Source organism: Rhinichthys klamathensis, unplaced genomic scaffold (genome assembly GCF_029890125.1).
Source record: "Rhinichthys klamathensis goyatoka isolate OS25496 unplaced genomic scaffold, OSU_Roscu_1.1 h1tg000750l_1, whole genome shotgun sequence".
NCBI classification, from domain to species: domain Eukaryota; kingdom Metazoa; phylum Chordata; class Actinopteri; order Cypriniformes; family Leuciscidae; genus Rhinichthys; species Rhinichthys klamathensis.
This window is the reverse complement of record NW_026607158.1, coordinates 102,447-130,212: the sequence shown is the minus strand read 5'-3', so window position 1 is coordinate 130,212 and position 27,766 is coordinate 102,447. Positions and strand designations below refer to the sequence as shown.

The following is a 27,766-nucleotide window of genomic DNA, read 5'->3' as shown; positions in this document are numbered from 1 at the left end:
CATGGTCCCACTCTACAGTGTTAAAGTAACACTGAAGCAATGTTACAGTTAATGAGATAATGAAGTGATTAATTAAGTGATGATTGAGCATTAGTGATGAACACCTGCTGTTAACAAGCAGAATCACTGAAGGAAAGAGAAACACAAGAACTACAACTGATTTCCAGTCACAGTCTTAACTTAAAGGTTCTCTAAGCGATCCTGGGTGACGTCACTTCTTGTTGACGTTCGAACTATTGTCAAACAAAACGGAGGCTAGCTAGACCCTCCCTCCTCCTCATCCGCACACTAACCCCCCAAACCACACCCCCAAACCCTTCTTGTCGGTCATTGGCTGGAACAGTTTGTTATGTTTTGGGGAGCGGGTCGCTGCAGTTTGTTTTTGGTGCTGTTTGTGAAGCATGGGCTGTCTACAGAGATCGCGTTTCTTTACAGTGTGTTCAGGGGACAGGCAGCCAGCGGATAGTGAGGAGATGTTTGCTGTATGTGACAAAAAATGTTTTGGCCTAAAAAACACATGACATCGCTTAGAGCACCTTTAAATCAACTGTAGATAAAAAAGAAGACGTTAAATCTGTGAAGATCTCAGCAGAGGATTAAACAACTCCACAAACAGCATTACCAAGCTTCACTTATTACCAACCAGACTGACTTTATTTCTGTCAGATGTCTAAGAACGGAGGTTTAGATGTCGATGTTTTAAAATGTCTGGTCACCATTATGGTGATCAGTGTTTCCTTTAGTTGGGCATTTTCACTTTTGGCAATCTTGGTCTTTTTAACGGTGTTTACCAAAGCACATCATTTATTACAAAGGAAACCAAAAACAAAGGCGTTCAGGTGTTAAAGTTTTCATGATCAAAAAGTAGATTGAATTAGGGCCACTTAAAAATCTCTCGTCGAGTTTAGACGATTGTGACTCACGGGGGTCGTCAGGCCAGTCGATCGAGAGCTTCTCTGTAGCGCGCGAAAGCACGTCGATAAGCTCCGTTTAGGCCGCAGTAGGCCGCGCCTCCTGGCCGCTAGGCGGGAGACCGACAGTAGCTAAAGCAGGCCCGAAATCCTCGGAGTCGGACGCTGTAGTGTAAATAATATCTTCCAGCCCGAAAGAAACCGTCTCGCGTGCTCTCGTGCTGGGGCATAAATAATCATGCGAAAACTCGGGATAATTTGTTCTTATCCCTGAACAAAAGTTGTCATTTGTTATTAATAAATAATAATAAATTATTAAAACCTTTCTCGACACAGAGAAGACATTCTGAATTGTTATATAAATTGCTGAATGTTTTGAAAATCTATTTTTTTTTTTTTTTTAGAAACAAAAACGACATCAAGAATCAGCATATGAATCTCAACAATTGTGAGATGCTTCGTGCTACAATGTATGCTGGGAGCCAAGAGTTTTATACTATGGTTCCTCCCATTATGCATTGCGGCATAAAGCATGTCACCATTGTTGAGATTCATACTTGGATTCTTGATGTCTGTGTGTGTGTCCAAAGATTACTTTACCAATATTTAAAAAAAAATCAGCTTGATGTCTGATCTGAATAAATAAATTAATGTCGTTGAAAAAAAAAATATTAATAACAAATAACCACTTTGGGTCATTTTTTTACTTTATAGTGTTGTAAACTATAGGCCTATCATCAGACCACCTTTGTTTCTGGCTTTCTTTGCAACAAATTATGTGTTTTGGTATACACTGTTACAAAGACCATAAATTCACATAAGAAGTCAAGAGTCAAATTGCCCAACTAAAGGCAACACTGTTCACCATAATGGTGATTTTAAAACATCAACATCTAAACCTCTGTTAATTCTAAATAAGAACTTCTGTAGACGTCTGACAGCGATTCAGTGATTCTGCTTGTTAACAGCAGGTGTTCATCACTAATACTCAATCATTACCTAATTAATCACTTCATTATCTCATTAACTTTAACACTGCTTCAGTGTTACTTTAACACTCTGATTCAGTTCTCTTTCACGTCTTATTGCGCTTGAATGGTCGAATATAAACACGCAACTATGTGAGAATGTCCATTGTATGGAGTATTCATGTAAACACAGCCGGTTATGTCCCAAGTGAAAGTAAACGGTTGTGAGTAAACTGGATGTGTATCAGTATATTGGATTCGTGCGTTCGGTCTTAAAGTGACGGCGGCCTAATAAACCTGCGGCTGTGTGTCATCAATGTGAATAACACAAAAGAGAAAATAACTTACCACTCTTGACTGAATAACTTTTTTCGCTTTAATGAGAATATATTTAATTCATACAGTGAAAATTATGCAAATATTTGTATTTATTTATTTAAAAAACATTTTTTTAAATTATTTTAATTTAAAACATTAACAATAAAATTAAAAACAATATAAACAGAAGGGAGGAAAAGAAATGATGCATATGTACATATCAAATATATGCTACATAATGTATACAGCTGTATACTTATAAATAGCCTACATTTGTGTCACGATACACACACGGGAAACAGTAGATCAAATTGCCGTATTTATTGGGTAATCCGTAATACGTTATCCAGTCCAGGCAAGGGTCAAATTCCATACAAGTCAGTCCAAGAATAAGAATAAAACAAGAAACAAGCAGACAGACCTTCGGAAGTGTGATGACAAATAACAACGACTCTGTGACAAACACTGAAACAAACAGGGTATATATACACAAACAGATACTAACAAGGTGATGGGAAACAGTTGTGTGCAATGATCAATGAGTGACAGAACAGGATGATGGGAATGGTAGTATGGAGTGAATGACACCGTGGGGGAAGAGGACCTCTGGTGGTTTCCCAGGGAAACACAAACCAGACACTGTGACATCGGCCAGGGCGAAACAGACAGTCCATCGGGCGGCCAAAGCGAAGCAGACGACCCATCGGCCGGCCAGAGCGGAGACGACAGTCCATCGGGCAGCCAGGGTGGAGACTTATCCTCGGGCGGCCAGGGCGAAGCAGGCTGTGCAGACGGCCAGGGCGGAGGTATATTTGTGATCTTATTGTGCCATACTGTCCTGCTAGGGCACTTAGATCTTCAAATCACTTACTTTTAAATGTGTCACGATGTCGCTACAAATTAAAGGGTGATCGGGCCTTTTCTGTGGCTGGGCCCAAGCTTTGGAATGCTCTCCCGTATCATGTGAGGTCTCCTCCTTCATTGGACATTTTTAAATCTACTCTGAAAACACATTTTTATTCTTTAGCTTTTGGAAACTTGTAATTTTTTTTTTTTTTAAATTTTGTTATAGCGTAGTCCTGCTATGCACTGTGTACAGCACTTTGGATCAACTTGTATTATGTTAAATGTGCTTTATAAATAAAGGTTGTTGTTGTTGTTGCACGGGGACGGCCTCCGGAATGACAGCGGGCTGCACTGGGACGACCACCGGAACGACAGCGGGCTGCACTGGGACGGCCTCCAGAATGACAGCAGGCTGCACTGGGACGACCACCGGAATGAGAGCGGGCTGCACGGGAACGACCACCGGAATGACAGCGGGCTGCACTGGGACGGCCTCCGGAATGACAGCGGGCTGCACTGGGACGGCCTCTGGAATGACAGCAGGCTGCACTGGGACGACCACTGGAATGACAGCGGGCTGCACTGGGACGGCCTCCGGAATGACAGCGGGCTGCACTGGGACGGCCTCCGGAATGACAGCGGGCTGCACTGGGACGGCCTCCGGAATGACAGCGGGCTGCACTGGGACGGCCTCCGGAATGACAGCGGGCTGCACGGGAACGACCACCGGAATGACAGCGGGCTGCACTGGGACGGCCTCCGGAATGACAGGGGGCTGCACTGGGACGGCCTCCGGAATGACAGCGGGCTGCACTGGGACGGCCTCCGGAATGACAGTGGGCTGCACTGGGACGGCCTCCGGAATGACAGCGGGCTGCACTGGGACGGCCTCCAGAATGACAGCGGGCTGCACTGGGACGACCACCGGAATGACAGCGGGCTGCACGGGTTTGACCACCGGAATGACAGCGGGCTGCACTGGGACGACCACCGGAATGAAAGCGGGCTGCACTGGGATGGCCTCCGGAATGACAGCGGGCTGCACTGGGACGGCCTCCGGAATGACAGCGGGCTGCACGGGAACGACCACCGGAATGACAGCGGGCTGCACTGGGACGACCACCGGAATGACAGCGGGCTGCACTGGGACGACCACCGGAATGACAGCGGGCTGCACTGGGACGGCCTCCGGAATGATAGCGGGCTGCACTGGGACGGCCTCCGGAATGACAGCGGGCTGCACTGGGACGACCACTGGAATGACAGCGGGCTGTTCGGGGACGACCACCGGAATGACAGCGGGCTGCACTGGGACGGCCTCCGGAATGACAGCGGGCTGCACTGGGACGGCCTCCGGAATGACAGCGGGCTGCACTGGGACGGCCTCCGGAATGACAGCGGGCTGCACTGGGACGGCCTCCGGAATGACAGCGGGCTGCACTGGGACGACCACCGGAATGACAGCGGGCTGCACTGGGACGGCCTCCGGAATGACAGCGAGCTGCACGGGAACGACCACCGGAATGACAGCGGGCTGCACTGGGACGGCCTCCGGAATGACAGCGGGCTGCACGGGAACGACCACCGGAATGACAGCGGGCTGCACTGGGACGACCACCGGAATGACAGCGGGCTGCACTGCGATGGCCTCCGGAATGACAGCGGGCTGCACTGGGACGGCCTCCGGAATGATAGCGGGCTGCACTGGGACGGCCTCCGGAATGACAGCGGGCTGCACTGGGATGACCACTGGAATGACAGCGGGCTGTTCGGGGACGACCACCGGAATGACAGCGGGCTGCACTGGGACGGCCTCCGGAATGACAGCGGGCTGCACTGGGACGGCCTCCGGAATGACAGCGGGCTGCACTGGGACGGCCTCCGGAATGACAGCGGGCTGCACTGGGACGGCCTCCGGAATGACAGCGGGCTGCACTGGGACGGCCTCTGGAATGACAGCAGGCTGCACTGGGACGACCACTGGAATGACAGCGGGCTGTTCGGGGACGACCACCGGAATGACAGCGGGCTGTACTGGGACGGCCTCCGGAATGACAGCGGGCTGCACTGGGACGGCCTCCGGAATGACAGCGGGCTGCACGGGAACGACCACCGGAATGACAGCGGGCTGCACTGGGACGACCACCGGAATGACAGCGGGCTGCACTGGGATGGCCTCCGGAATGACAGCGGGCTGCACTGGGACGGCCTCCGGAATGATAGCGGGCTGCACTGGGACGGCCTCCGGAATGACAGCGGGCTGCACTGGGACGACCACTGGAATGACAGCGGGCTGTTCGGGGACGACCACCGGAATGACAGCGGGCTGCACTGGGACGGCCTCCGGAATGACAGCGGGCTGCACTGGGACGACCACCGGAATGACAGCGGGCTGCACTGGGACGACCACCGGAATGACAGCGGGCTGCACTGGGACGACCACCGGAATGACAGCGGGCTGCACTGGGACGACCACCGGGACGACAGCGGGCTGCACTGGGACGTTGGAGAGGCAGGAGGTCCTCCTCCTCTTCCGCCATCCTTGATGGCGAGGTGCAGGCTCTGGGCTGGACGGGACCAGCGGTGAAGGGAGCTCAGGGCTGGGCAGAATCAATGGCCAAGGGTCAAAGAGGGGGCAAAGTGGAGGATGGTGTCGGGGTCCATCTCGACCACCTACTCCCCTGCGGCCTCCACGGGTTCCAGAAAACTTGGCCAGACGGGTTCCCACAAAAGATTGTCTATGGAGGGGGGTGTCGGCTGACCAGGCGTCAGCTGGGCTGCTGGAAGGGGGCTTAGGGGAGTTGACCGCCATGTTCTCCTCCGTCTGACGAGCCCACAAGGCAAAACACTCAAATAAAGTCGCGGCTCTGGCTCTTCAGACCGAGAGTTCCTCCTCTGCTGCCTCCTCTCCCTCTCGGTGGCTGGGGAAGATACACGAAAACCCATACTGCTGGATCTTTGCATGACGGAGTCATTCTGTCACGATACACACACGGGAAACAGTAGATCCAATTGCCGTATTTATTGGGTAATCCGTAATACGTTATCCAGTCCAGGCAAGGGTCAAATTCCATACAAGTCAGTCCAAGAATAAGAATAAAACAAGAAACAAGCAGACAGACCTTCGGAAGTGTGGTGACAAATAACAACGAGTCCGTGACAAACACTGAAACAAACAGGGTATATATACACACACAGATACTAACAAGGTGATGGGAAACAGTTGTGTGCAATGATCAATGAGTGACAGAACAGGATGATGGGAATTGTAGTATTGAGTGAATGACACCGTGGGGGAAGAGGACCTCTGGTGGTTTCCCAGGGAAACACAAACTGTGACAATATCAGCACATATTCTTAAAGGAGAACTCCGGCGCAAAATGAACCTTTGGTCTAATTACACATTGGTACCTAGTCAACCGTTATCTGAGATTTGTTTTCATGATTATCGAATGTAAATAGTTTTATCTCTAAAAACAGTTTAGCCTATAAAGCTAGTATAACGCTAGTATATTGGGCATAGATCAATGACACATAAAAATCGCTTGTTAATACCACTAACAAGGCTCAAAATAGCCCCACACTAGCACGGTAGCATAATGAGGGTCCCTACCTTCAAACCGAAGCATTGAGAACTTTGTCAGTGTCCAGACAGTTTAATAAGAAGATATTTAATACATACAGTCAACTTCGCGTATACAGGCAGGAGCCATCTTTGAAATACAGTCTTTACCAGTCGATCTACAAACGCCGATCCAAGTGCGCTGGTGAGAATGTGAACGAGCTATGAGTTGTGATAAGGTGAGCGCGAACAGCAGGCTTGGATCGGCGTTCGTAGATCGAATGGTAGAGACTGTATTTCAAAGATGGCTTCTGCCTGTATACGCGAAGTTGACTGTATGTATTAAATATCTTCTTATTAAACTGTCTGGACACTGACAAAGTTCTCAATGCTTCGGTTTGAAGGTAGGGACCCTCATTATGCTACCGTGCTAGTGTGGGGCTATTTTCAGCCTTGTTAGTGGTATTAACAAGCGATTTTTATGTGTCATTGATCTATGCCCAATATACTAGCGTTATACTAGCTTTATAGGCTAAACTGTTTTTAGAGATAAAACTATTTACATTCGATAATCATGAAAACAAATCTCAGATAACGGTTGACTAGGTACCAATGTGTAATTAGACCAAAGGTTCATTTTGCGCCGGAGTTCTCCTTTAAATATCAATGAACATACATACCTGTATGTACTGAACAATATTTTATTTTTTACATGCGATTATTACATTTCTGTACTAATTCTAACCACACAATAAAATAAACCTATTGTACCTGATAAACTTTATTTGTTTAATTAATATTTTTTGTTATATTGTATTTTTCCTATTGTTTGTAATTTGCTTATTTTTTGTTATTTCTAAATAACAGATATTAGATCAAATAACACAAAATAATAACTATATGGTGATATACGTATATCGTTATCGTGAAATCAAATTTCTCATTTCGTGAAATAAGAATTTGGTCATTTTGCACACCCTAATTGTCATTAATGTTTTAATGAAGGAGTGGAAATTAAACAAGGATGTTGAATAATAGCCTAATATTTATGACTCAAACCCCTTGATTAGTGAGATTAATTGGTAAACTATATCATTATAATTATTAAAATACAAAAAATTATATATGCAATAGGACATTGCACAAATGCCTTCTCTGCATTTGGACAATTAAAAGTCTCTGAACCAGTTTTTACAGCATTTTCCTCAGTGTGTTTGAATCAGGTGGTGTTTTGATGACTTTTAGAGGATGTATGAAGTTCACATCACAATTTTGGGGTTTTTGGCTTTTCATAAAGTTTTTTTTTTTCCAGACTAGTGGAAAGAAAACATCCAAAATACACTTTTAAGTGAATGTTTTATAGCACTTGATCTATCTTATAAGGCTGTTTCCTCAAAATGAGTTTTGTTCTCCACTTAATCAGCTTTACATACACCAAACTTTACAGTTTTGTTCCTATCTATATTCTGAAGGTTTTTACACAGAGATTTGTTCATAAATATCTAATTTGCCTGATTTTATACATAATGTAATTCCTACATTTTTTTTGAAAATTTATTTTTTTCTGGCTGTATGATAAAAGTGATAAAAAGAGAAATCCAAAATCCCCTCTGTAAAAAACCTTTGAGTCTAATATGTATTAAATTAAACAGGAATTTTGAACCTGGCTTATCCAATGCTCAGATTTTTGTTCTAAAAATGTATGCAAATGAGCAGATATTTAATTAGATCATGCCTAATTTGCATATTTGAACATAACATTTCAGAAAACTTGTAATACAATTTTTTTTGTGCAATTCTTAATGTAATCAATCAACTGGATAAGTATTGTGAAATCTATTAGTTATTGTGTACCCTATATTCACCAGGGGTGATCAATGATGTGTGTGTGTGTGTGTGTGTAGCTCAGTCTTGCTCATTTATAGACTATACTGTGTTATAACCGAATGACATGATGATGTGACTTTAATGTTCCCTCATTAGAAGAGACTTTAATGTCTACTACCTATTTTCCGATTTATTTATTGATAAACTTTGAGTATAATATGTCAAAAAACTAAATAAATTAAACAGGAATTTTGAACCTGGCTTTAAAGACCCACTCCGATGAAAATAATGTTTTTCTAGGTGTTAACATGTTCTTGTGGCATTTTTCTTATGTTAGAGGACATATCTTGAGAAAAATAAGCTCAAAGTTGTATTTCTGAGTATTTCTACATTCAAATGGCTGTGAATCAGTAGCAGACGCTAAAATGCCGTTCAAAATAGACTGGAGTTGTGACGTAGTAACTCCACTGGGCGGGGCCACAAGCTTGTTAAAATTAATCGAAAGTGCCCCTCTCAAACAAATATCAATGATAATATTGTTTTCAATAAAACAAAATGCATTTGATTATAATTAACATGACAATGTGACAAAATTCACGTTTACTTGTATGTTTCTGTCGGTTTGAGCTGTCGTTGCCATGACTCGTTGCTATGGGTTGCGTCACTTGCGTGTCTTGCATCGGACTCGACTGAAGGGGTCAGTCTCCGTTTTCGAGGCCGAGGGTCAGTAATGTGGACGGCAGGAGCGCATAATCGTTGCAAAAGTTATGCATTTTAAAACGAAAACGCACTGTACGGCTGGATAGCGCCAATATTGCTCTCAATTTTTGTTGCACCGGTAATGACAGGTTGGGGGTGTAAGCTAGCGGGAGAGACAGAGCTCTCAGCAACGGGGAGGGGGAGGGTCATCTCCGTGCCAACGGCTCCGCCCACAACGCAGAGGCGAATTGCTAATGAGCTACTGCCGCTCTGCTGAAGCAAAGTCCCAGAAAACGGCACAGGTTTTGTGAGTTTGGCTAAAAATGGCATAATCATAATTTAAAGACCACTGGGAATGTTTACAAATAGCTCAAAATATGATCGGAGTGGGACTTTAACCAATGCTCAGATTTTTGTTCTAGAAATGTATGCAAATGAGTGGATATTTAATTAGATAATGCCTCATTTGCATATTTGAACATAACATTTCAGAAAAATTGTAATACAAAAAACATTATTATGTAATCTTAATGTAATCAATCATCTGGATAAGAATGATGAAATCTATTAGGTATTTTTTTTACCCTATTTTTTTTTTTACCCTATTATATTTTTAATGTGTGTGTAGCTCAGTGCTCATTTATAGACTATATTTTTAATGTGTGTGTGTGTGTAGCTCAGTGCTCATTTATAGACTATATTGTGTGTTATAACCTTATGACATGATGACGTGACTTCAATGTTCCCTCATTAGAAGAGACTTCATGTCAAATACTTACATATCTAATCCCAAGCAAAGTTGTCCGCTTGTCGGGAAAAGAAGGTCTTCCCAGAGAAACTGAAGATGTCATGTTTGTTGTGTCAAACGGCATTTCCTCTTTCGTGTTTGTTCATGGCTCCCCCCATCGGACTCTCTGTAAAATGGTCGGTTATTTGAGCGAACCGCCCCGTTCTTCACTCATTTGAGGAGAGAAGCCGCTGACTTTCTTCTTCATGCTCGCTGGCTCTTGATGGACATTATAAAACTTGACAGGTAAACAACGCAAAGAGCTTTCGCGGTGTTTTCTTTCACGCGCACGAGCCACGACAGGGTTTCATCCGCGCGCTTGTAACGGAAATTTTTGGTACGTCATTAATATGGCGCCAAAAGAGTTATAAGTGTGAGCTTAATGTTGCGATCCCGCACCTCAGTCGGTCTTGTTTACGCGGAAACAAACAAACAAACAAACAAAAACAGAATGTAAAACGCCTCATTGGACGGAAACGAAATTTAGACGCTATAGAGACGGGGTTTGGACGTTAAACTCGATGGCTTGTCACGTCACTGGAGCAGTTAGTGCGCTTCACTTTGCAGGGATGTGAGGAAATGCTTTCCTCAGAAACATTTTCACGGACGACGAACAGATGAACGTTGCTATAATAAGTGTGGAAACTGCGATTTTAGCAACTCGACGGACCGCGGCGCAGGACGCCATTTAATGTGGATTAAACCCGCCGACTGTAACTTTTATTCGGGCTGTGGAGGGGAAATCATCTGTCACACGGATGCTGAGGGACATACATGTGCCTGGCCTCAGATGATCATGATCCGCTGATTTCTGTGCATCGAGGACATCACGCCCTCTTGTGCAAACCGCAAATAAGGTAAAGCGAAAGAATGTGCCATCTTTTCTGGTATCACGCAGTTTCAGGATGGGCGTTTGTGTTACATTAGATTTAAGTTTGCCTGAATTCTGCAGCCTCATTCTGAGATCAAGATACGGATCCTCACGAACTGAAGCGATATGCTTTATTAATGATCGCAAATATGTCTGTTTTCGACCTGTCTGTCATTATTGGTAAACTCTTCCGTGCAAAAATAGTCTTGAGTTTTTATAGGGAGGTAACGTTAGAGCTTTTACTCAGCTGACTGCAACTGATTATTCTAAAGTTATTTGAAAGTGCAGTGCGCTCACACTATATCTGTTTTAGATGAAATTAGTGGTTGTTTTAGTATCGTGAAGTTATAAACGCTGGATGGCCTAGCATGCTTCTGCGAAGAGATTCACTAACAAGCCCTGCGGGTCATCAGCCACGCCCCCTTCAGTCTGCTGCTCGTGACGTTCGCGGAGGGGGCGTGGCTGCGTTTGAGCAGCGGGAAACCGCGTTTCATATTTTACCTTATCTATATTAATAGTGTTTTACAAGTCTAGTTTTCCATTTTAAATGCTTACAATTAAAGTTAGAAATAATAAAATAATACATTTTAAAAAGTCAAATCAAAATTGGCAGTTCTTATTTATATGGAATATTGTGGCATTTATTATAAATTATTTTTATGTGCATCAATATACTTGTTTTAAATTTATGTGCCTTCATAATCTTTGATTAAAAATATTGTTCCCCCCCCCCTATTGCTGTGATGTCTCTTCTCTGATGACATGTTGACTGGTGTGAGGGAGGGGCAACCTGTCACTCACGAGTTTGACCAATAGCAAGCCGCAACCATCTGTAGCTCAAACAGTAGCATAGATACATTATGCTCCTTTAACTTATGAAACTGATGTATTGTGTGTTGAATCATATTTATATTTTTGTTTTAAGGAAATATACCGGTATTTAAAATTTAAATTTAATTTACGTTAAGAATGCAACTGTGGGGTAATTTTCCATTGCTCCTAATACTTGGAAACAAGTTTTTTTTTAACAGTTCATCGTCCTTAAGTCAATGGGTTTCTTTGTTTGTTTTGTTTCAAAGTTGAATATATAATCAGTAATATAATCAGGCTTTAATGTATAAATTAACTGGGCAGGCCCACTGTATAAATTAAGATTGATCTTTGTTAAAGCTGTGTTTTGTTGTTTGATTAACATTAACGACTTGGCAGCAGGTATTTACAGGCTGCCGTCACTTTAATGCTACGTTCACACCAAACGCGAATTGAGCGTCAAATTCGCTTCTATCGCGTCTAGTTGGACGCTTGAACATTTTGAATCCACTCGCGCGTCCAAAGCAAATGGGATCGTGTATATAGCGAGCGTTTGAAGCGAAATAGACGGGCGTTCGAGGTGAAATCCGCTTCCTGTGGGAGGGGCCAGTGCTAGGCAGTGGTCTGTTTGCAAGATGGCTGATGTTGATCAAGCATTCATCGAGAGAGTCACCGCTCTGTATTTCATCATCGTCATCGTCGCCTTACTTGGGTCCACAGGACCCTTCGGAGGCGAACCCAGTTTGGCGAGTTTCACCTCTCGCTCCAGGAGCTGCGCCTGGATGACGGCCGCTGTCAGCGGTACCTCCGCCTGTCCCGCGCCCAGCTTGATGACCTGTTGTCCCGCATCGGAGCGAGGATCACCCATGTTGAATGAGTGACTCAGGGCGGGCCTGCCCCCGTTTATCACGTCACTTCACCATGTGACAGCAGCAAGCAGGCTCCTGATCGGTTAACGCGGCGCAAACAGACGTCAAAGTTCAGATTGTTCAACTCGGGCGGCAATTTCGCTTCAAACGCGTGAATGCACAAAAAGCACCAAATAAAATCTCTTGCGCATATCACGCCAGATGCTCGATGCGCCTCTTTCGCGCGACCTCCCGCAGGACCTCCAGACACGCGCCAACGCGTCTTTACATTGACTTAACATGGAAATCACTCGCTCCAGGCGCTCAATCCGAGTTCAACTTAATGCACGGATCCAATATAATGATGCAGATTTCTTTCTCAACGCTCACCTACCAACTGTGTTTACGAGAATATTTGCCGAGACTGATATTTTGACATAATTTTGTGTGTATGTGTCCGTTAAAGTGCAGAAACACGTGGTCCATACACTAAACGGAACCGCATATTTTTTCGGACGGTTTCTCTTTCGGCCAAGACAATGCCATTTTCGGCCAATAATTTTCAGCGCATCCCTACATAAAATATATCAGTAATGCCTTCTTGTAGGGGTGGAGCGGAACGCAGCCGACCCCTGATCTGTGCGGACCAGCTGCCCCATGCTTCAGCACACATGCGTTTCATGGATTAAAGGCACACAATGCAGGAATTCCGTTTTTGTCAAACAGCGACCCTAGAGTCGCTGTGGAGTACTTGTGGAGAATGTTACTGTCGTAAATACCACTCACGCAGAGCGTCTCTGCCATAGACTGGTCTCTGCACTCACAGCCTGATACCCCTTTGAAGCTGTTATATTAAGGTACAAATCTTGCATTTTTTGCATTAAATAAGAGATCTAGCGCTAAAATGTGTTTTTGAACTCCAGCTGAGCGCTCGTGTCCGCTGCTATCAGTGTCATGGATACAGTGTTCTCTTGTGGCGGCGCGCACGCAGTCTTCACTCGGACGCGCTCTTCAATCTATCGCAGTTGCGGAGACTCTCTATTCATTCCGGTGAAATCACAAAATAAAATGCACACAAACGTGTCCCTGCTTGATATAGACTGTAACCACTGTAACCTCTGACACGCTTGGCAAAAGATTTACCACTAGACCATTAAAGAACTCAAACAAAACCAGCGGATTGATGCATTTATTTACGGGTTGAGCTAGGGCTGGGCGATAAAATGATCTCATATGGCATCGCGATAAGATTTATGTAGACTACGATGATAAACTTTTGACATATTTTACTCGATGTAGATAGACCTAACAGCCTATTACAAAGCAGAAATAAACAGACAACAGCCAGTCAGACCGCAGATTTTGGCTTGTGCGTCTAAGTACGTGTACGCCTATTTGCTAGCACTGTTTGAGCTACCGGCAGTGAAGAAAGTGAATGTAAAGAAAAAATGAGCGGAACCGACATGCACGAAAGCGACGGTGAAAGCCCAACATGCTAGTGGTTCTTCTGCTGTTAGCAGCGCAAACGGGGCTGTAAGTTACCTAAACAACAACCAATTGTGTCGTCTTTTGCGACCATTGCCCCTTATGAAAAGCGATCAAAAAGGAGCAATATTATTTAATAACAAAATATATTCTCAACCAAGCCATGTTTGCACAGTTAAATGTTTGCATTATGTTATTCAAATTTTAAGTTTCAAACTCTAACGTTAAAGGCTATTGAACCTTCTGGTTTCTTCAGGCATCATTATCAGTATACTCTTTAAACGGGTAGTATTAGGGGTGGCCGGTATGACCAAAATTGTGTTTCGCGGTATGACTAATTTTATTTCGGTAACGATATATTTCACGATATAGTTATTTATATATGTAGTTATTCTCGAAAAATCGACAAAAGGGGCTTTGTATAATAGATAAACCCAAATACTTTAGAAATGAAAAGAACTTCACCTTGCATGATTTTTCTTTTATTTGGTAAATTATTTTCTTTGGTAAACTATTTTGATAGCTAAATATACTAAACAAAACACACTCATCAATAAAAATGAGATAAACTTCCCATAACTGATTGATATTAAATACAACTCACTTTATTTAAACTTTAAAAAAAGTGTTGCTGAATCATTTTTCAATCTCATGCATTGCTTTATCAATCAGTTTATAATATCTGAATATTTTATATGAACTATTCTATTCATAATAAATTAGTTACTTCCTTTTAATTTTGTAGGGTATTAGTAATGCTAAATGTTTAAATGTGTTCCCCGGTACATTTTTACCATGTGCTTATTATTCTGCGTTTTTAAGGGGCTTGCTTTGCTCTTTTTGTGATATCTGGCAACCCGTCACCCTGAGCTTTAATCAAGAGGAGTTCAAAACTGTCAAGTTCATCAAGTTCAGAAGTGACTAGAGCCGCGTTTCCACCGCAATTGCCCGGAACAATTTGTCCCAGGAACTTTTTTCCCAGGAACTTTTTTTGCCCCAGACCGGTAGCTTTCTGCGTTTACATCGCGGTCTAAAGTACCGGGTAAACTGCGCGCGACTGCTCATTGCTTGCTTGTGACGGACAGTAGACTGTAAAAGACAGTAATCAGTTTTGAGCGCCACATTTATAATAAATATGGAAGAGATTCACACTGTGCTGCAGTTGTTTGAGATGTATTGGTTTACTAACCAGGACAGTAATTAACAAAACGGCAGAAAAGAGACGAGCACTGATACTAAAGCGTGTTCAGAAAGCTCGTAATGCTAACGTTAGATCTAAAATTAGACAGCGTATGTTATCAGCTATTGCGGACATTGACCGTGAGAAGGCTGGGACGAACGCGCAGAAAATTTCTCTTCCGCAAATACGCTTAATAAAGCCTGAATCTCGTCGTCGGTCCAGCTGCCTTTTTTATTTTTATTAAATTCCATATTTGCAGACAGACAACTCTTACTGCATGGAACTTCATTACTGCATGAAGCCACGAACTGCAATAGATTCTAAAAATTCCGGTTAAAATAAAATGCTGCGCGGAGTTATCCAATCATAATGCGGCGTGAACACAACCAATCAGCATGTTCAGCGCACAAGCCCCACCCGCGAAAGTTCCTGAACTTTGAAAGAGTACTACCTCGCGAGCAGGGACTTTCGGAGGGGGAAATATCTACCCGGAACTTCATTTAGACCCTGGTTCCTGCGGTGTAAACACACCGAGTACCAGGCCAAAGTTCCTAGTTCCTGGGTAAAGTTCCTGCGGTGGAAACGCGGCTTAGGAGCAGTATGAACCGAACAGCATCTACTGTTAGTGTTGACTAAGTAGTTTAAGTTATACACACCTTGTAACTGCGTCATTATTTGACCATAGCCTGGTGAACACTGACACACCGCGCTCCCTCTCAGTGAGTGTGCACGCGTGCGTCTTTTGCATCAGTAAAATTCGATCGGTTAAGTGTCAAGTTGTAATCTCGTATCGAATCAAAGAAAGATTATATCAGCTGGTTCAGTGGCCAATTGTTTGGAGTTAGAAATATATAACTCGCGCTGCATTTAGTAATTTTGCCTCAGATACAGGATTATAATAGGCCCGCCTACTGTTCATTACCACGGCAACCGCTTGCGTGTCATGCTGAATGCAATTTTCGTGTTTAAAAATCAACTATACACAAGAGACGGAAAGATGCAGATAACTATACATTATTTAAGATTATTTCTATTCGTTATGACCTTGATAAAAGAAATGTTGTCATCAACTTCATGCGTTCCCCATTGCGAGCGCGCACTCCCCTAAACTGTAGTCTACGGGTGCTACACTGCTCAAGTCGATGGCTGCGCCTTTCCCCCCGAAAATATCACGTTAACAACAACCCTTTAAAAAAAACGCAATTCTTTTGTGGATCCTCTTGATCTGCTTTCTCCATGTTTCTTTGACAAATCTCAGTGTTTCAGTCTCACGCACGCTGCACGCAAGTTAACCACGCTCACTTATTTGCATGTCGCGGTATACACGGAATAAAAAAATCTGTTACGGTTGACATTTTCTACCGCGGTAACAATATATACCGTCATACCGCCCAGCCCTAGGTAGCATTATTAAATTATATATCGTAACAAATATCGATATCGATCAATATGGAAAAAAATATTGTGATAATATATTTTGCCATATCGCCCAGCCCTAGGTTGAGCAGATATTCTCTTTTCCTAGTCTCTTCCGACCGTGTTTTCTTTGCTTTTTCCATCGTCGAGTATCACGTCTGTAATGCGCGCAAGTGTCTTCATGCTTCATATGTTGTTGTTGATGTGTGTGACGTCGTTGCCGTAAAGCATGTCGTGATTCTCGCGAGATTTGTCGGGGGCGCTCCTCTCAAACTTGCCTTGCTGGTTTTTCCAGCGGCGTCCCCCCCAAGGTTTACTACCAGGATGATTCGTCCTACTATGAGTTTGTTTGCCACCGAAATGACTTTGAAGCTGTTATATTAAGGTACAATTCTTGCATAGTGTGCCTTTAACTGCTGAATTTAGGCTAACCATCATAGAGTGAAAGTTGATCATTTGGCCAATTTACTCATTCAAACCATTTTAAACGCAGAAGAAGAGGCAAAAGTCAGGACTGGCGCGTTATCTGCGCACAGCCACACACACTCGCTGAGAGAGAAAGGGGCGTGTTTCAGACAGCGCTTGAACACAGAATTGATTCCTGTTTCACGCTTCCCTGCTCTTGAACGGACACATTATCACGAAATGTAATGTGTCTAAATAAATACCCTTCTCGGGCTCTGCATGTATTCTCTCAGTTCTTTCATGAGTGAACGATTGCGAAAGAAACCGGATGGTCCGTGGATTCGGTCTTAAAGTGACGGCAGCCTAATATTCCTGCTGCTGTCTGTCATTAATGTTAATAAAACAAGAAAATACTGCTTTAACAAAGATGAAACTATATTTCATTTCTACAGTGAACAAATAGTGTTATTTTAGGTTTAGGCCTAATTATTAATTTCTGTACTTGAATACTACTGTTAGACTTTGTAACTTTGTTACTTAGTATTCATCTCTGCTTGTAATTTGTGTATTTGTTCTTATTTTATTACTGACCGTTCACTTGTTTTTAATAATGTTTGAACTTTATCAGTTAGGCTAGTAGTTTTAGATGTAGTACCAAAGAACTTCAAGTAAGCTTTAAGTAATAAATGAAAAGCAAAGTCCCCCCCAATATATATATATATATATATATACAGGGTTCCAGACTGCGACCAAATTGGTCGCATATGCGACCATTTTTTGAGAATGTGCGAGTTAAATGTTATGTGGTCGCATTAGTGCGAGTGGACGCTTGAGCAACAGAGCGCCGCTGTATCAGCTGCTGCAGTCCGTAACTTATGTTCAAAATGAACGAGTACATCATGAATCCATTTTCCAAACCGTGTTTTTGACTTATTCTGAATCACTACGGTACGCCTATAATAAGTGTTTATATTCGGACTATTTTATCCCGGGCTCGTCTCGGCTGCGGAGTAGCCCAGTGCCTGCGTGACTCGCCATAGACATTAACGGAGAGAAGTAGCTCCGGCTACAGTGTTCTTCCGCAAGACACGTGCAGTTTATTTATTGACGAACGTAGACGTCACGCGCATTGCACACTGATGGTGAAACGCGCCAATTACGAATTCAGGAATTAAAGAATATAAAAATGGTAAAAAAGGTCTCACGAAACACAGAGCCCCTTCCTCCTACGTCTTTACAGCGGTTATATTTTCCTCTGTCGAGCGATTACTCTCATGATCACTCCACAGAGGAAAAGGGAATTATTATAAAATGCAGAAGGGAAGGAGTGTGAGATTTCTGCTTTTTGTTACAACTATAAACTTTGATAACGAAAAATCTGTATCAGTTTATTATAATACTCTAATCTTTTAAAATGTAATGCATACATTTGAATGTTTAATGATTTTTAAAAGATAGAAAGATGATAATAGACAGATAGATAGATAGATAGATAGATAGATAGATAGATAGATAGATAGATAGATAGATAGAATATGATTCAAATGTAAATAGATAGATAGTATATAATTCAAATGTTAAATGCTTAAAATTACACATTAAAATCACTGTCCAAAATCCATGAAAATCCTGAAATTTGGCAATGATAATTAATATATTACAGGTATTTCTGCTGCAACCCAGAAAGCCTTTGCTAGCCTTGGTCCATTAAAACCACTATTCATCAGCATGCATTGATTAATCCCATGGCATGTGGCAAAAAAAAAAAAAAAGGTGCGACCAAATCATATGCTGGTGCGACCAACTGAGAAAGTTGGTAGCACCAGTGCAACCAGTGGAAAAGTTAGTCTGGAGCCCTGATATATATATATTATTTTATTTTTTTGCTGATCCGTTCAGTGTGTTTGGCAGCTGTCTTGTGATTGGTGGAGAAGGAGGCGAGGCAATCACATGGGTAGCAGTGTGCGTTTCTGATTAGGCGCGGGAGTTATTCATGAATGAAGCTCTGCCTGTGTGAGTTCCCCATCCTAGTGGATTTGTGTCACGCGTGCCATTAGAAGGGCAGTGTGTGTGTGTGTGTGTGTGTGTGTGTGTGTGGCGGATGAGATGGATGTGGTCCTGATGTTAGGATGACGTCTCCAGAAGAGTGTTTTCACCCAGAGAGATGATATTACCATGCTTGGATTTATAAACCAGAGAAAGGTGCTCATCAACCGAGAGGCAGAGACACTTTGCAAATTTATTAAAAAGACAAAAAACTTAATTACATTGCTATTACAATTTGAATATAGAGCATTTAATTTTTTTGTCTGATCATCTTTGAGATGTTTCTTTCTACACCTTTAGCGCCCTATGAAAACTCTTGTATTTTTCCCCCCAAATTCAACGTTTTCCTTTTTTATTCATGATTCCAATTTAATAAAATTTAATAACCAAAAAGCATGTCTTAATTTAATTTGGAAATAGGGACCTGTTGTGCCCTTTCACAAGTCTTGGTGTTGTTTCCAGGCTCTACTAGAACAGGTTTTCCTGCTTGAATGTTGATTATTCTCCTCATATTCTCCATTGTTGCAGCTCCTCTCTTCCCAGTCTGTCAGTAACGCTCTGGGCCCGGTTCCCCAAAACGTTCTTATCGCTAAGTAGTTCTTAACCTATACTTTATGGGACGATTCCCGACACATTCGTACGCTGAGTATATCTTCTGTAAGTCACACTTTCATAAGGTTGGTCTGGACCATTCGTAAGCTCTCTCTTAGCGTTGTTTGAGCTCGAGACGCTAGTCGCCGCCACTGTGAAGCAGTCTTTAGAAATCAGCGCAGCGCAGTAAGTCAAACTATGGTATGTTGACAATGTTGTGGCTCAACAATGATTTTATGTTATGGACATTTTAAGACTAATAATAAAATAATCGCAATGGCCCAAATACAGGCCTATTTATGAAGTTGACTTTATTTGGTATCAGAACTAATATGGTGGTAATTAGCCTAGGCTATTTCGTAATGTCATTAAAGCATTTAAATTGGCAATCACTTTTGATAATTAAAATCTGGCAAACAATTTGGCTCTAAATGGCTAAGATCTATAAATGGGTAAGCATGGTGGTGTCCAGTTAGCGACCAACTATGGCAGCGATCCAACGTGTCCTTGTATTGAATCAAAGACGGCGCCGCCCGCGGAGTTTAGTCCATGTCAATTTTTTTATTTGGCAAACCATATGTCCTAAAAAGTGCACAGAGCTGCTAATTTTATTTGCTGTTTGTTGATTTCCAAATATAAAAGCTGAAATGTTTTCAATGTGCGAATCATTCTTCTTGAACATTTTCATCTCATTTTAACAAAACCGTGATAATATTGATTGCTGTATCGACCGTGATAAAAATTTCAGTGCTATGAAACTTTCATACCGCTACATCTCTAGTCCCGCCCCTTACCATAACCACCAGTTTCAACACACTACTAACTAACTCAACCAGGACTAGAAAACTATTGAGTAGTGTTGTCACGATACTGGAACTTCGATACGATACCATGCGGAAAAAACTCTGCATATACACTGTCGTATAGATATTTTTAATATTATTTCTTTTTATGTCCATCTTTTGAAAGTCTAGGCAGAGTTTCTTCTGAAGAGATCACTTTATATGATAAAGCTTTTAAGCGTACCGTATATAAACGTTGATCAATTATCTCACAAATATTTGCTAACTCAATGTATGTTTTACAATGGCGTAGTGTTGTTGCAATGGCACAGCACACGGAAGCTTGACTTCAAATGGTAGATTAAATTAAAAAAAAGACAAGTAAACAGTAATAAAATAAGAACAAATTACTAGCAATAGCACAAATAAATACAATAGAATAAAGATACAAATGAAATAGACTGCTTTATTTTTTTTAGGTAGATCTAACCGCAGTATTTAGCTAAGAAACTGTTTAAAATAAATACAATTTAAAATAAAATTTGAATAATCTTCATTGTAAAAATTGAATACAGATTAATCATTTAAAGTTACACAAGTTAATCAGTCAAGAGCAGTACGTGATTTTCTGTCTTTTGTTGTTTGATTTACATTACCAACAGAGAGCGCGGCAGGTTTATTAGGCTGCTGTCCCTTTAAGAGCTGACACACACGGATCCAAAGCACTGTTACACATTCTGCCTGAACCGTTCATAACTGTATTCACGTTAATACTCACCAAGATGAGCACGTGACTTTAATTTGAGTGTTTTCGACCACTAATAAGCCACGTAAAATAAGTTAATTAATTGGTTAAACTTTATTTTAACTTGTTATAGTGCAATTACACATTTAAAGCTGCAGTCCGTAGCTTTTCCTCTTTGTCGCCATCTCTCTGTTCGAAATCTGTAACTGCAGTGATTCGCAGAATTATCATCTTTACGTGGGTTGTAAATCGGCATGAAACGGCGCGGATGAACACAGTGCTTTGAGGCGAGTGCTGCTGTCAGTCACCGCGCTGTGTGGATACTGGCATACAGAATCACAGATTCACTTTTTGAAAGTTTGATCAACATTAGAATTTTCATAAGAAAATGTCTTCTGAACAAGTAAGTAAAATCCATTTTTGTTCTGACCAACTAAGGGGGAAAAAGCATTCGACATGATAAGCTTCGTTAGATTTAATCAACGTGATTTACAGCAACCGTGCAAATTATAGCCTACTTTGTTCTCAAATTGTTCATGTTAACAACATCAGCATTGCGTGACTAATGTTACATTTAATGTGTTTTATGGTTACCTGTGTAGTTCAGAATTCATATTCTCCATAATAGCAAAACGAGAAAGGCACAACAAAGGAAACTCCATAACTGTGTGAATTAAGAAAACGTACTGTTACACGATTGAACTATTGAAATGTCTTACTTGTTCAGCAGAAAAAAGCCGTCTCTTCTTCCGTTTCGAACCCCTTCAAAACACTGAGTTCACGCACTTTTCAAAAGCCCCGCCGATGTTTAAATCCTTGTGTTCGCATGAGACGGTTTCTTCCTCTTTCTCTAGCCTCCTTAAATCCGAAGTACGAAGTCTTTTGGGTTTTATAACTGCTGAATCTCCAGTTGACACTGATGATTGTTGTTTGGATCTTTCTGGATGTCATAAGTTTAATAATGTAAAGTGCAGTGAGAAAAGCCTATTCATGGGTTTCAGTCACGTGACTTTTTTGTTGTGGCCGCCATCTTTAGGACCATTGCGTTAAATCGCATAATCTCTCCCTGGTGAGCGGAAAGATGTTGCACACTTAAATAGCACAGATGAAAAGCAACGGTATTTAAATAAAAAGGATACTTTAGGTATAGATCCGTATTTACTGTTAAACGAACTGCTGACTCCACTAAAGTCTAGTAAAAACTTGCCAAATTTTACGTTTGCTGACATTTACATCTAACGTTACCTCGTCCACAATCCCTCTCCATGTCCCCACCACTTTTGAAACATCTCGCGGCACGGATGTACCAATACACATAAATAAAAGTAAAATAAGAGGTGATCTAGCACGCTGAAATGTGTTGTTTTTTAAATCAAGTGATCAAAGTGCTTGTTGACTCTGGATCAGTGGTGCAGAAACAGTGTTCTCTCGTGACTCGCGCACACCGCACAGTCTTCACACGGACGCGCGCTTTCATGAAATCACAAAATAAAATGCACACAAATCTGTTCCTGACTGATATACAACCACTGATAAACACAATCGATTTTAATAAGGGTTTTTTAATAAAAAAAGGGTATGAGGGCGGATTAGAACCCAGAACCTCTGACACGCTTGGCAAAAGTTCCGCCACTGGACCATCAAAGTACATATGTAAAATAGTTGGATGTTGAATGTCATTAAACAACAAATTAAATTCAATGGACTATTTACATTGATTGCTGGACATCGTAATGTTATTGTACAGGTATATCTGATTTATGATTTAGTGTTGTATTAAATGCCCCCATGAAGAAAATTTTCTTGATAACAGGAAGGGTAAGTGGCACTCTGTTAATCAAGCAATATTAACGTTACACCAGTAATCGCTGAACATAAAAGCATCGCTGAACTGAATTGCTAATAATTTTGGTAAAGCACATATCTCTTGTATTATCAGTGACGTTTGGACACCTTTATTTTCAATTCTCATTTATTTGTATAGCGCTTTTCACAATCAAAGCAGCTTTTTTAGAAAATGCATGTGTCTACATTACAATTTAGAGTGTCCGAGTTATGCATTTCAGCAATGTATATAAATCATGCAGTTAGCTAATAATCTATTAATTTAAACAATGCATTAAGGCAGAAACAGTGAGCTGTAGTTTAGCATACTGAAGCAGGTAACAACAACATAATTCAGCCAAACGTATAACTAAGGTTATAATGTAAATATAGATAGCGGTCTAGAATAAGGTTGTATATAGAGAATACGTGTTCCAATTGTAAACTACATGTTTTAATTTAGCTAGCTAACCTGTAATTTGCTAATTTTACTTTTATTTAAATTTCCAGGTCAACGTTAATTTCTCAACATATCTTTGTGATTTGCTGTTATCACAGTTTACAGCACAGTAGATAGACGGCATGTTGCAATTCGGTCCTACAAATGGCGGCCGCTCCACTGTGTGACGTCACATGAAATCTATGAATACATCTAAACATCTCGTCACGCGCAGTATAGCCGGCTAGCCGAAACTCCTTCTTTATGTGTACGGGTGTGACGTAATGACGCAAAGACATGCTCGAATTTCCCGCGGAAACCCACCAGTACCACTGGAATTAAAATCATTATTACAAGCTAACCGTTTTGAATCTAGCTATGGCAAGCAGATAGTTTTGACCACTGGCAGAATAGTTTTTTTTTTATATAATTATTTTGGATTATTTTTAACTTAAAAAAGTTACGGACTGCAGCTTTAAGTAGGACTGGACAATATAGCGTTTTAGCATCAATATTGCGATGTGCACATCTGTGATAGTCAAGTGTAGGGATCGTGCTTGGAACGCATGTGTTTCACGGATTAATTGTAAAGTTTAGCCATCGTAGAGTAAAGGCCCTTGCACACTGAGTCTGAAATTCGCGTCCGAAATTTCCGCACGTTAAAAAATAAATCCGAACTTACGTTATGTCAATCACGCTTGCACACTGCCTCCGAAACTTTCGTTCGTCATAAGAAAATTTGGTTCTGGTTCGATTTTCTACGTTTTTCGCATCCGTAGCGAGCAGTTTTAATGTTTTTTTGACAATTCAGAGCCACCGAATCACGAATACGAAAAAACGCATATTCGGACTTAGTGTGCAAGGACCTTAACCGCTGCGCAGACAGCACGTGAACACTAGATTCAAACCCTGAACGGACACGTGCACTCAAAATTAAAGGTGCTGTATGTAGCTTTTTCACTCTACTAAAGCATAAAATTACCATAATATGTTTGCATATATTGAGGAAACATGCTACGTTCACATTCTCGTTTCTCTGAAAAACACTTCTACAGCCGGTTATTTTTTTTATTTTTTATGGATGCACGATGATATCGGGACAACATCGGTATCGGCCGATAAAAGCTTAAAGTGAGCATCATCGGCATCGGCCGATACGAATATTTCTGCCGATGAGTCTTGCCGATAGGGTGGCGTGTTTCCTATGCGCACGTGACGACCGTGAACGAAGCATGAGCGCCAGCAACTTAAACTTCCAACTAGTGTTGTCACGGTACCAAAATTTCAGTATTCGGTACCAATACCAGTGAAAATTCACGGTTCTCGGTACCAATTTCGGTACCAAATCTTAATTTAGATAAAATTTACATATATTAAAGTGTATATCACAGTTACAAAGATGGAAACTGTAGTATTAAAAACACTTTACAATAAGATTCTATCTGTTAGATAACATTAGATAAAATGACCTAACCACAAACCATAGTTATATACATAGCAATTATTCTCCTTGGGGTTAATTTAAAAATATACTAATACATTTTTAAAATCAAAAGTTTTATCTGTTAACATTATTTAATGCACAATGAATGAAGTGAACAAACATGAACAATCAAGTGTTTGTATTAAATAACATTCACAAACATTAATTCATGTTGTAAAAATATATTGTTCACTCAATGTGTTGATGTTAACACATTAAGTAATGTTAATGAATGGTATTGTGGTGTTACCAAACTATACAGGAGATAAAACATGTTTTATTTGACTTAACTGTAGCCTACTTTTATTTAATCCAAAACTGCCAAAAATGTCACTCTTGCCTGTCTTCAAAACTTGAGAACCCTGTAGCTGATTTCTAATGCAAGGGCTAGAAATCAATTAATTCTTTGCTGATACTTCCTCGTCATCACGGAGAGCGCAGTTTGCACCGCTTTCTCCTTCTCTCCACAAGCGCTCGCTCTCGCGTGTCTCCGCTATGCAACCATAAACAGTGACGCGCCTGGAAAAACAAGCTCGCACGTCGCTTCTATTATGAGCGCGCTTCCCGCGCGCCTACATTTGAAATTTGCACGCGCAAAAAACGTGCTATGTGAACGTGTGAACGGCCCTTTATGGCAACGTGACATTAGCCTAATTCAACATATTTCCATATGTGGCTCTTTCCTCCTTTCTTGTCAACAAGTGGATTCAGAGCCACCGCATTAGCAGCGCCGCCGGTCGCCATGTCTCAGTGTTTTTATGAAGAGGACGCAACTCTGCAGCTTTCGGACAGCGCATCAAGAACCGGATTAACCCGGTACTCGGTACCTAGAAAAGCTGGTACCGTAACCGTTAATTTTTTGAAGTACCGACTTGGTACCGAAGTACCGAGTTTTTTGACAACACTACTTCCAACTAGGGGTGTGCGTCTCACGTGGTTTTTGATCGTGGACGATTAAAATGTCTCCACGATCTGCTTTTGAAGAAAAATCATAGTATCGTGCATTCTATCAGTTCAATTCTGGCGCCTTCATCTCAACATACTGTACAACGTGACGTACATTCACATCACATGTAAACGCAGAGGTAGAGTTACACTCACGGGACACTGCAATTCACAAAAGTTCATTATTTGCATGTGCGTCAAAGTCTTGCTAGTTAAACATGTCATTCACGTGCTGATGCGCTGTTCTAACATGCGCTTTTCTGAGCGCGTAACACCCGACGCTCACAGGAACTAAAGCCGTCACAGCGCCTGCATACTGGACTAATCTTTCGAGTCTTATTGCGCTGATACTGTCAAATACACACAAGGTTTACATAAAGTTGGTTGTGTCTAAAGTGAAAGCAAACAGAGAAAATCTGCTTGTCAAATGTGTGTATATTAGACGCGTCGCGTGCAGTTCTTAAAGAGACAGTAATAATATGCTGCCGCTTGTCCTTAAAGAGACACTGCACCCAGAAATAAACATTCTGTCATTATTTACTCACTCTAATGTTGTTCCAAACCTGGATTCATTTCTTTCTTGTGCTTAAATATACTATGGAAGTCACTGGAGTACAGCAACTGTTTGGTTAGCCACAATAACTTGAGAGTAAATTAAAAGAAAGAAACTTGAGGGTAAATGACAATTTAAATTTTTGGGAGAACTATCCCTTTAATGTTAATAAAACAACAAAACACAGAGGAAATCACTCACTGCTCTTGACTGAGAACTTTAATAGAAGCTTTAACCTGTTAAGCTGCAACCCCACTTTTGAAAAATCCCCAGAAATGGCATACCCAAACTGAAACAGATACAGTTCATGAACGCTTTGTACTAAAAGCACAAGATCGATCTCATTTGAAAGCTGACACCTGGCAGTTTATTGTAAATGTGGAATTAATTAATCATAATGAAAAAAAAAAAAAAAAATGGCTTCAAAGTTTTGTTAAGTTATTAGAAATTATTTTTTTATGAAACATCTTCATGAAAATAAAATTGAAGTTGGCATTGTATCAATCTAGAAATGCACTGCAACTAAAGCCACATGTCTGACCATGTTATATTTAAAATTTGAAGAAGATAAGTCTAAAACTCTGCATTTAGTTAAATGTTTTTCAAGATCATGTCATATGACTTTATTTTGATTAGACTCTAAAATGCAAACTGGTGTTTATTGTCATCTTCTAGCATCTATTCAGTCTGTTTTGTGGTGCAAACGAGCCTCATTCAGTGTCAGTCTCCCCTGCACACATTCACACCTCTCCAGCCTGGTTATGGCTCTAAATATGCTTTTCTTTTGTCTGCATTATAATCACTAACGACTGGCTAATCACGCTGTTTCAATCACTCATTTCTTTTATCAAAGTTATCACTTCACATTTTAAACTGTATCAAATGCTCTTTTTGAAAAAAGAAACATTTCAGTAAGCATTCCTATTTAGAAAAATTCATAAAAATAACAGCTAACGTGGTGGCAGGTGCACCTAGATCTAGCTAGCATGTTAGCCTAGCACACCATCAATACACGACAATTTATGAGATTAAAACCATGTTTGTGCTCCAAACTTACTTTATAACGCAAGTCGAGTGTTTTAAATAACCTTCTGTGATCTGATATGGCTTCAGATGAAAAAATAAGACAGAAAATATATTATTTTATAGTATTCTGCACAATTATAAAGTCTATATCGATTAGCATTACATTATAAATATAATCTATTATTATGAAAATACCTGACATCGCTCGAAGAACACAGGTAAATCAAATATCATTGCAATCATGTTTATTGTCTTCAAAACATCTTTATCTGCACTTTACAGCGATCTCTGGAAGCTTTGTTTTTGTGTCAGGACTTCCTGAATAGGGGTCGGCCGATTATCGGCGCCAATATTAAGCATTTTTATGGTTATCGGTATCGGCCATTTTCAAAACCGATT

At 41.3% G+C, this 27,766-nt stretch overlaps 1 protein-coding gene across 2 annotated transcripts in view; it reads left to right on the top strand.

Moving 5' to 3' along the window:
- The first annotated feature begins 9,938 nt into the window (after positions 1-9,938).
- Positions 9,939-27,766, top strand: part of jade2 (jade family PHD finger 2) — an 89,445-nt gene continuing 71,617 nt past the window's right edge. The window contains exon 1 of one of the 2 annotated variants that reach the window (XM_056242746.1): positions 9,939-10,164. The gene's annotated coding sequence lies outside the window, so the exon portion shown is untranslated. Of the gene's footprint in view, positions 10,776-27,766 lie in introns of both variants that reach the window. The other variant, XM_056242745.1, reaches the window with a different exon arrangement.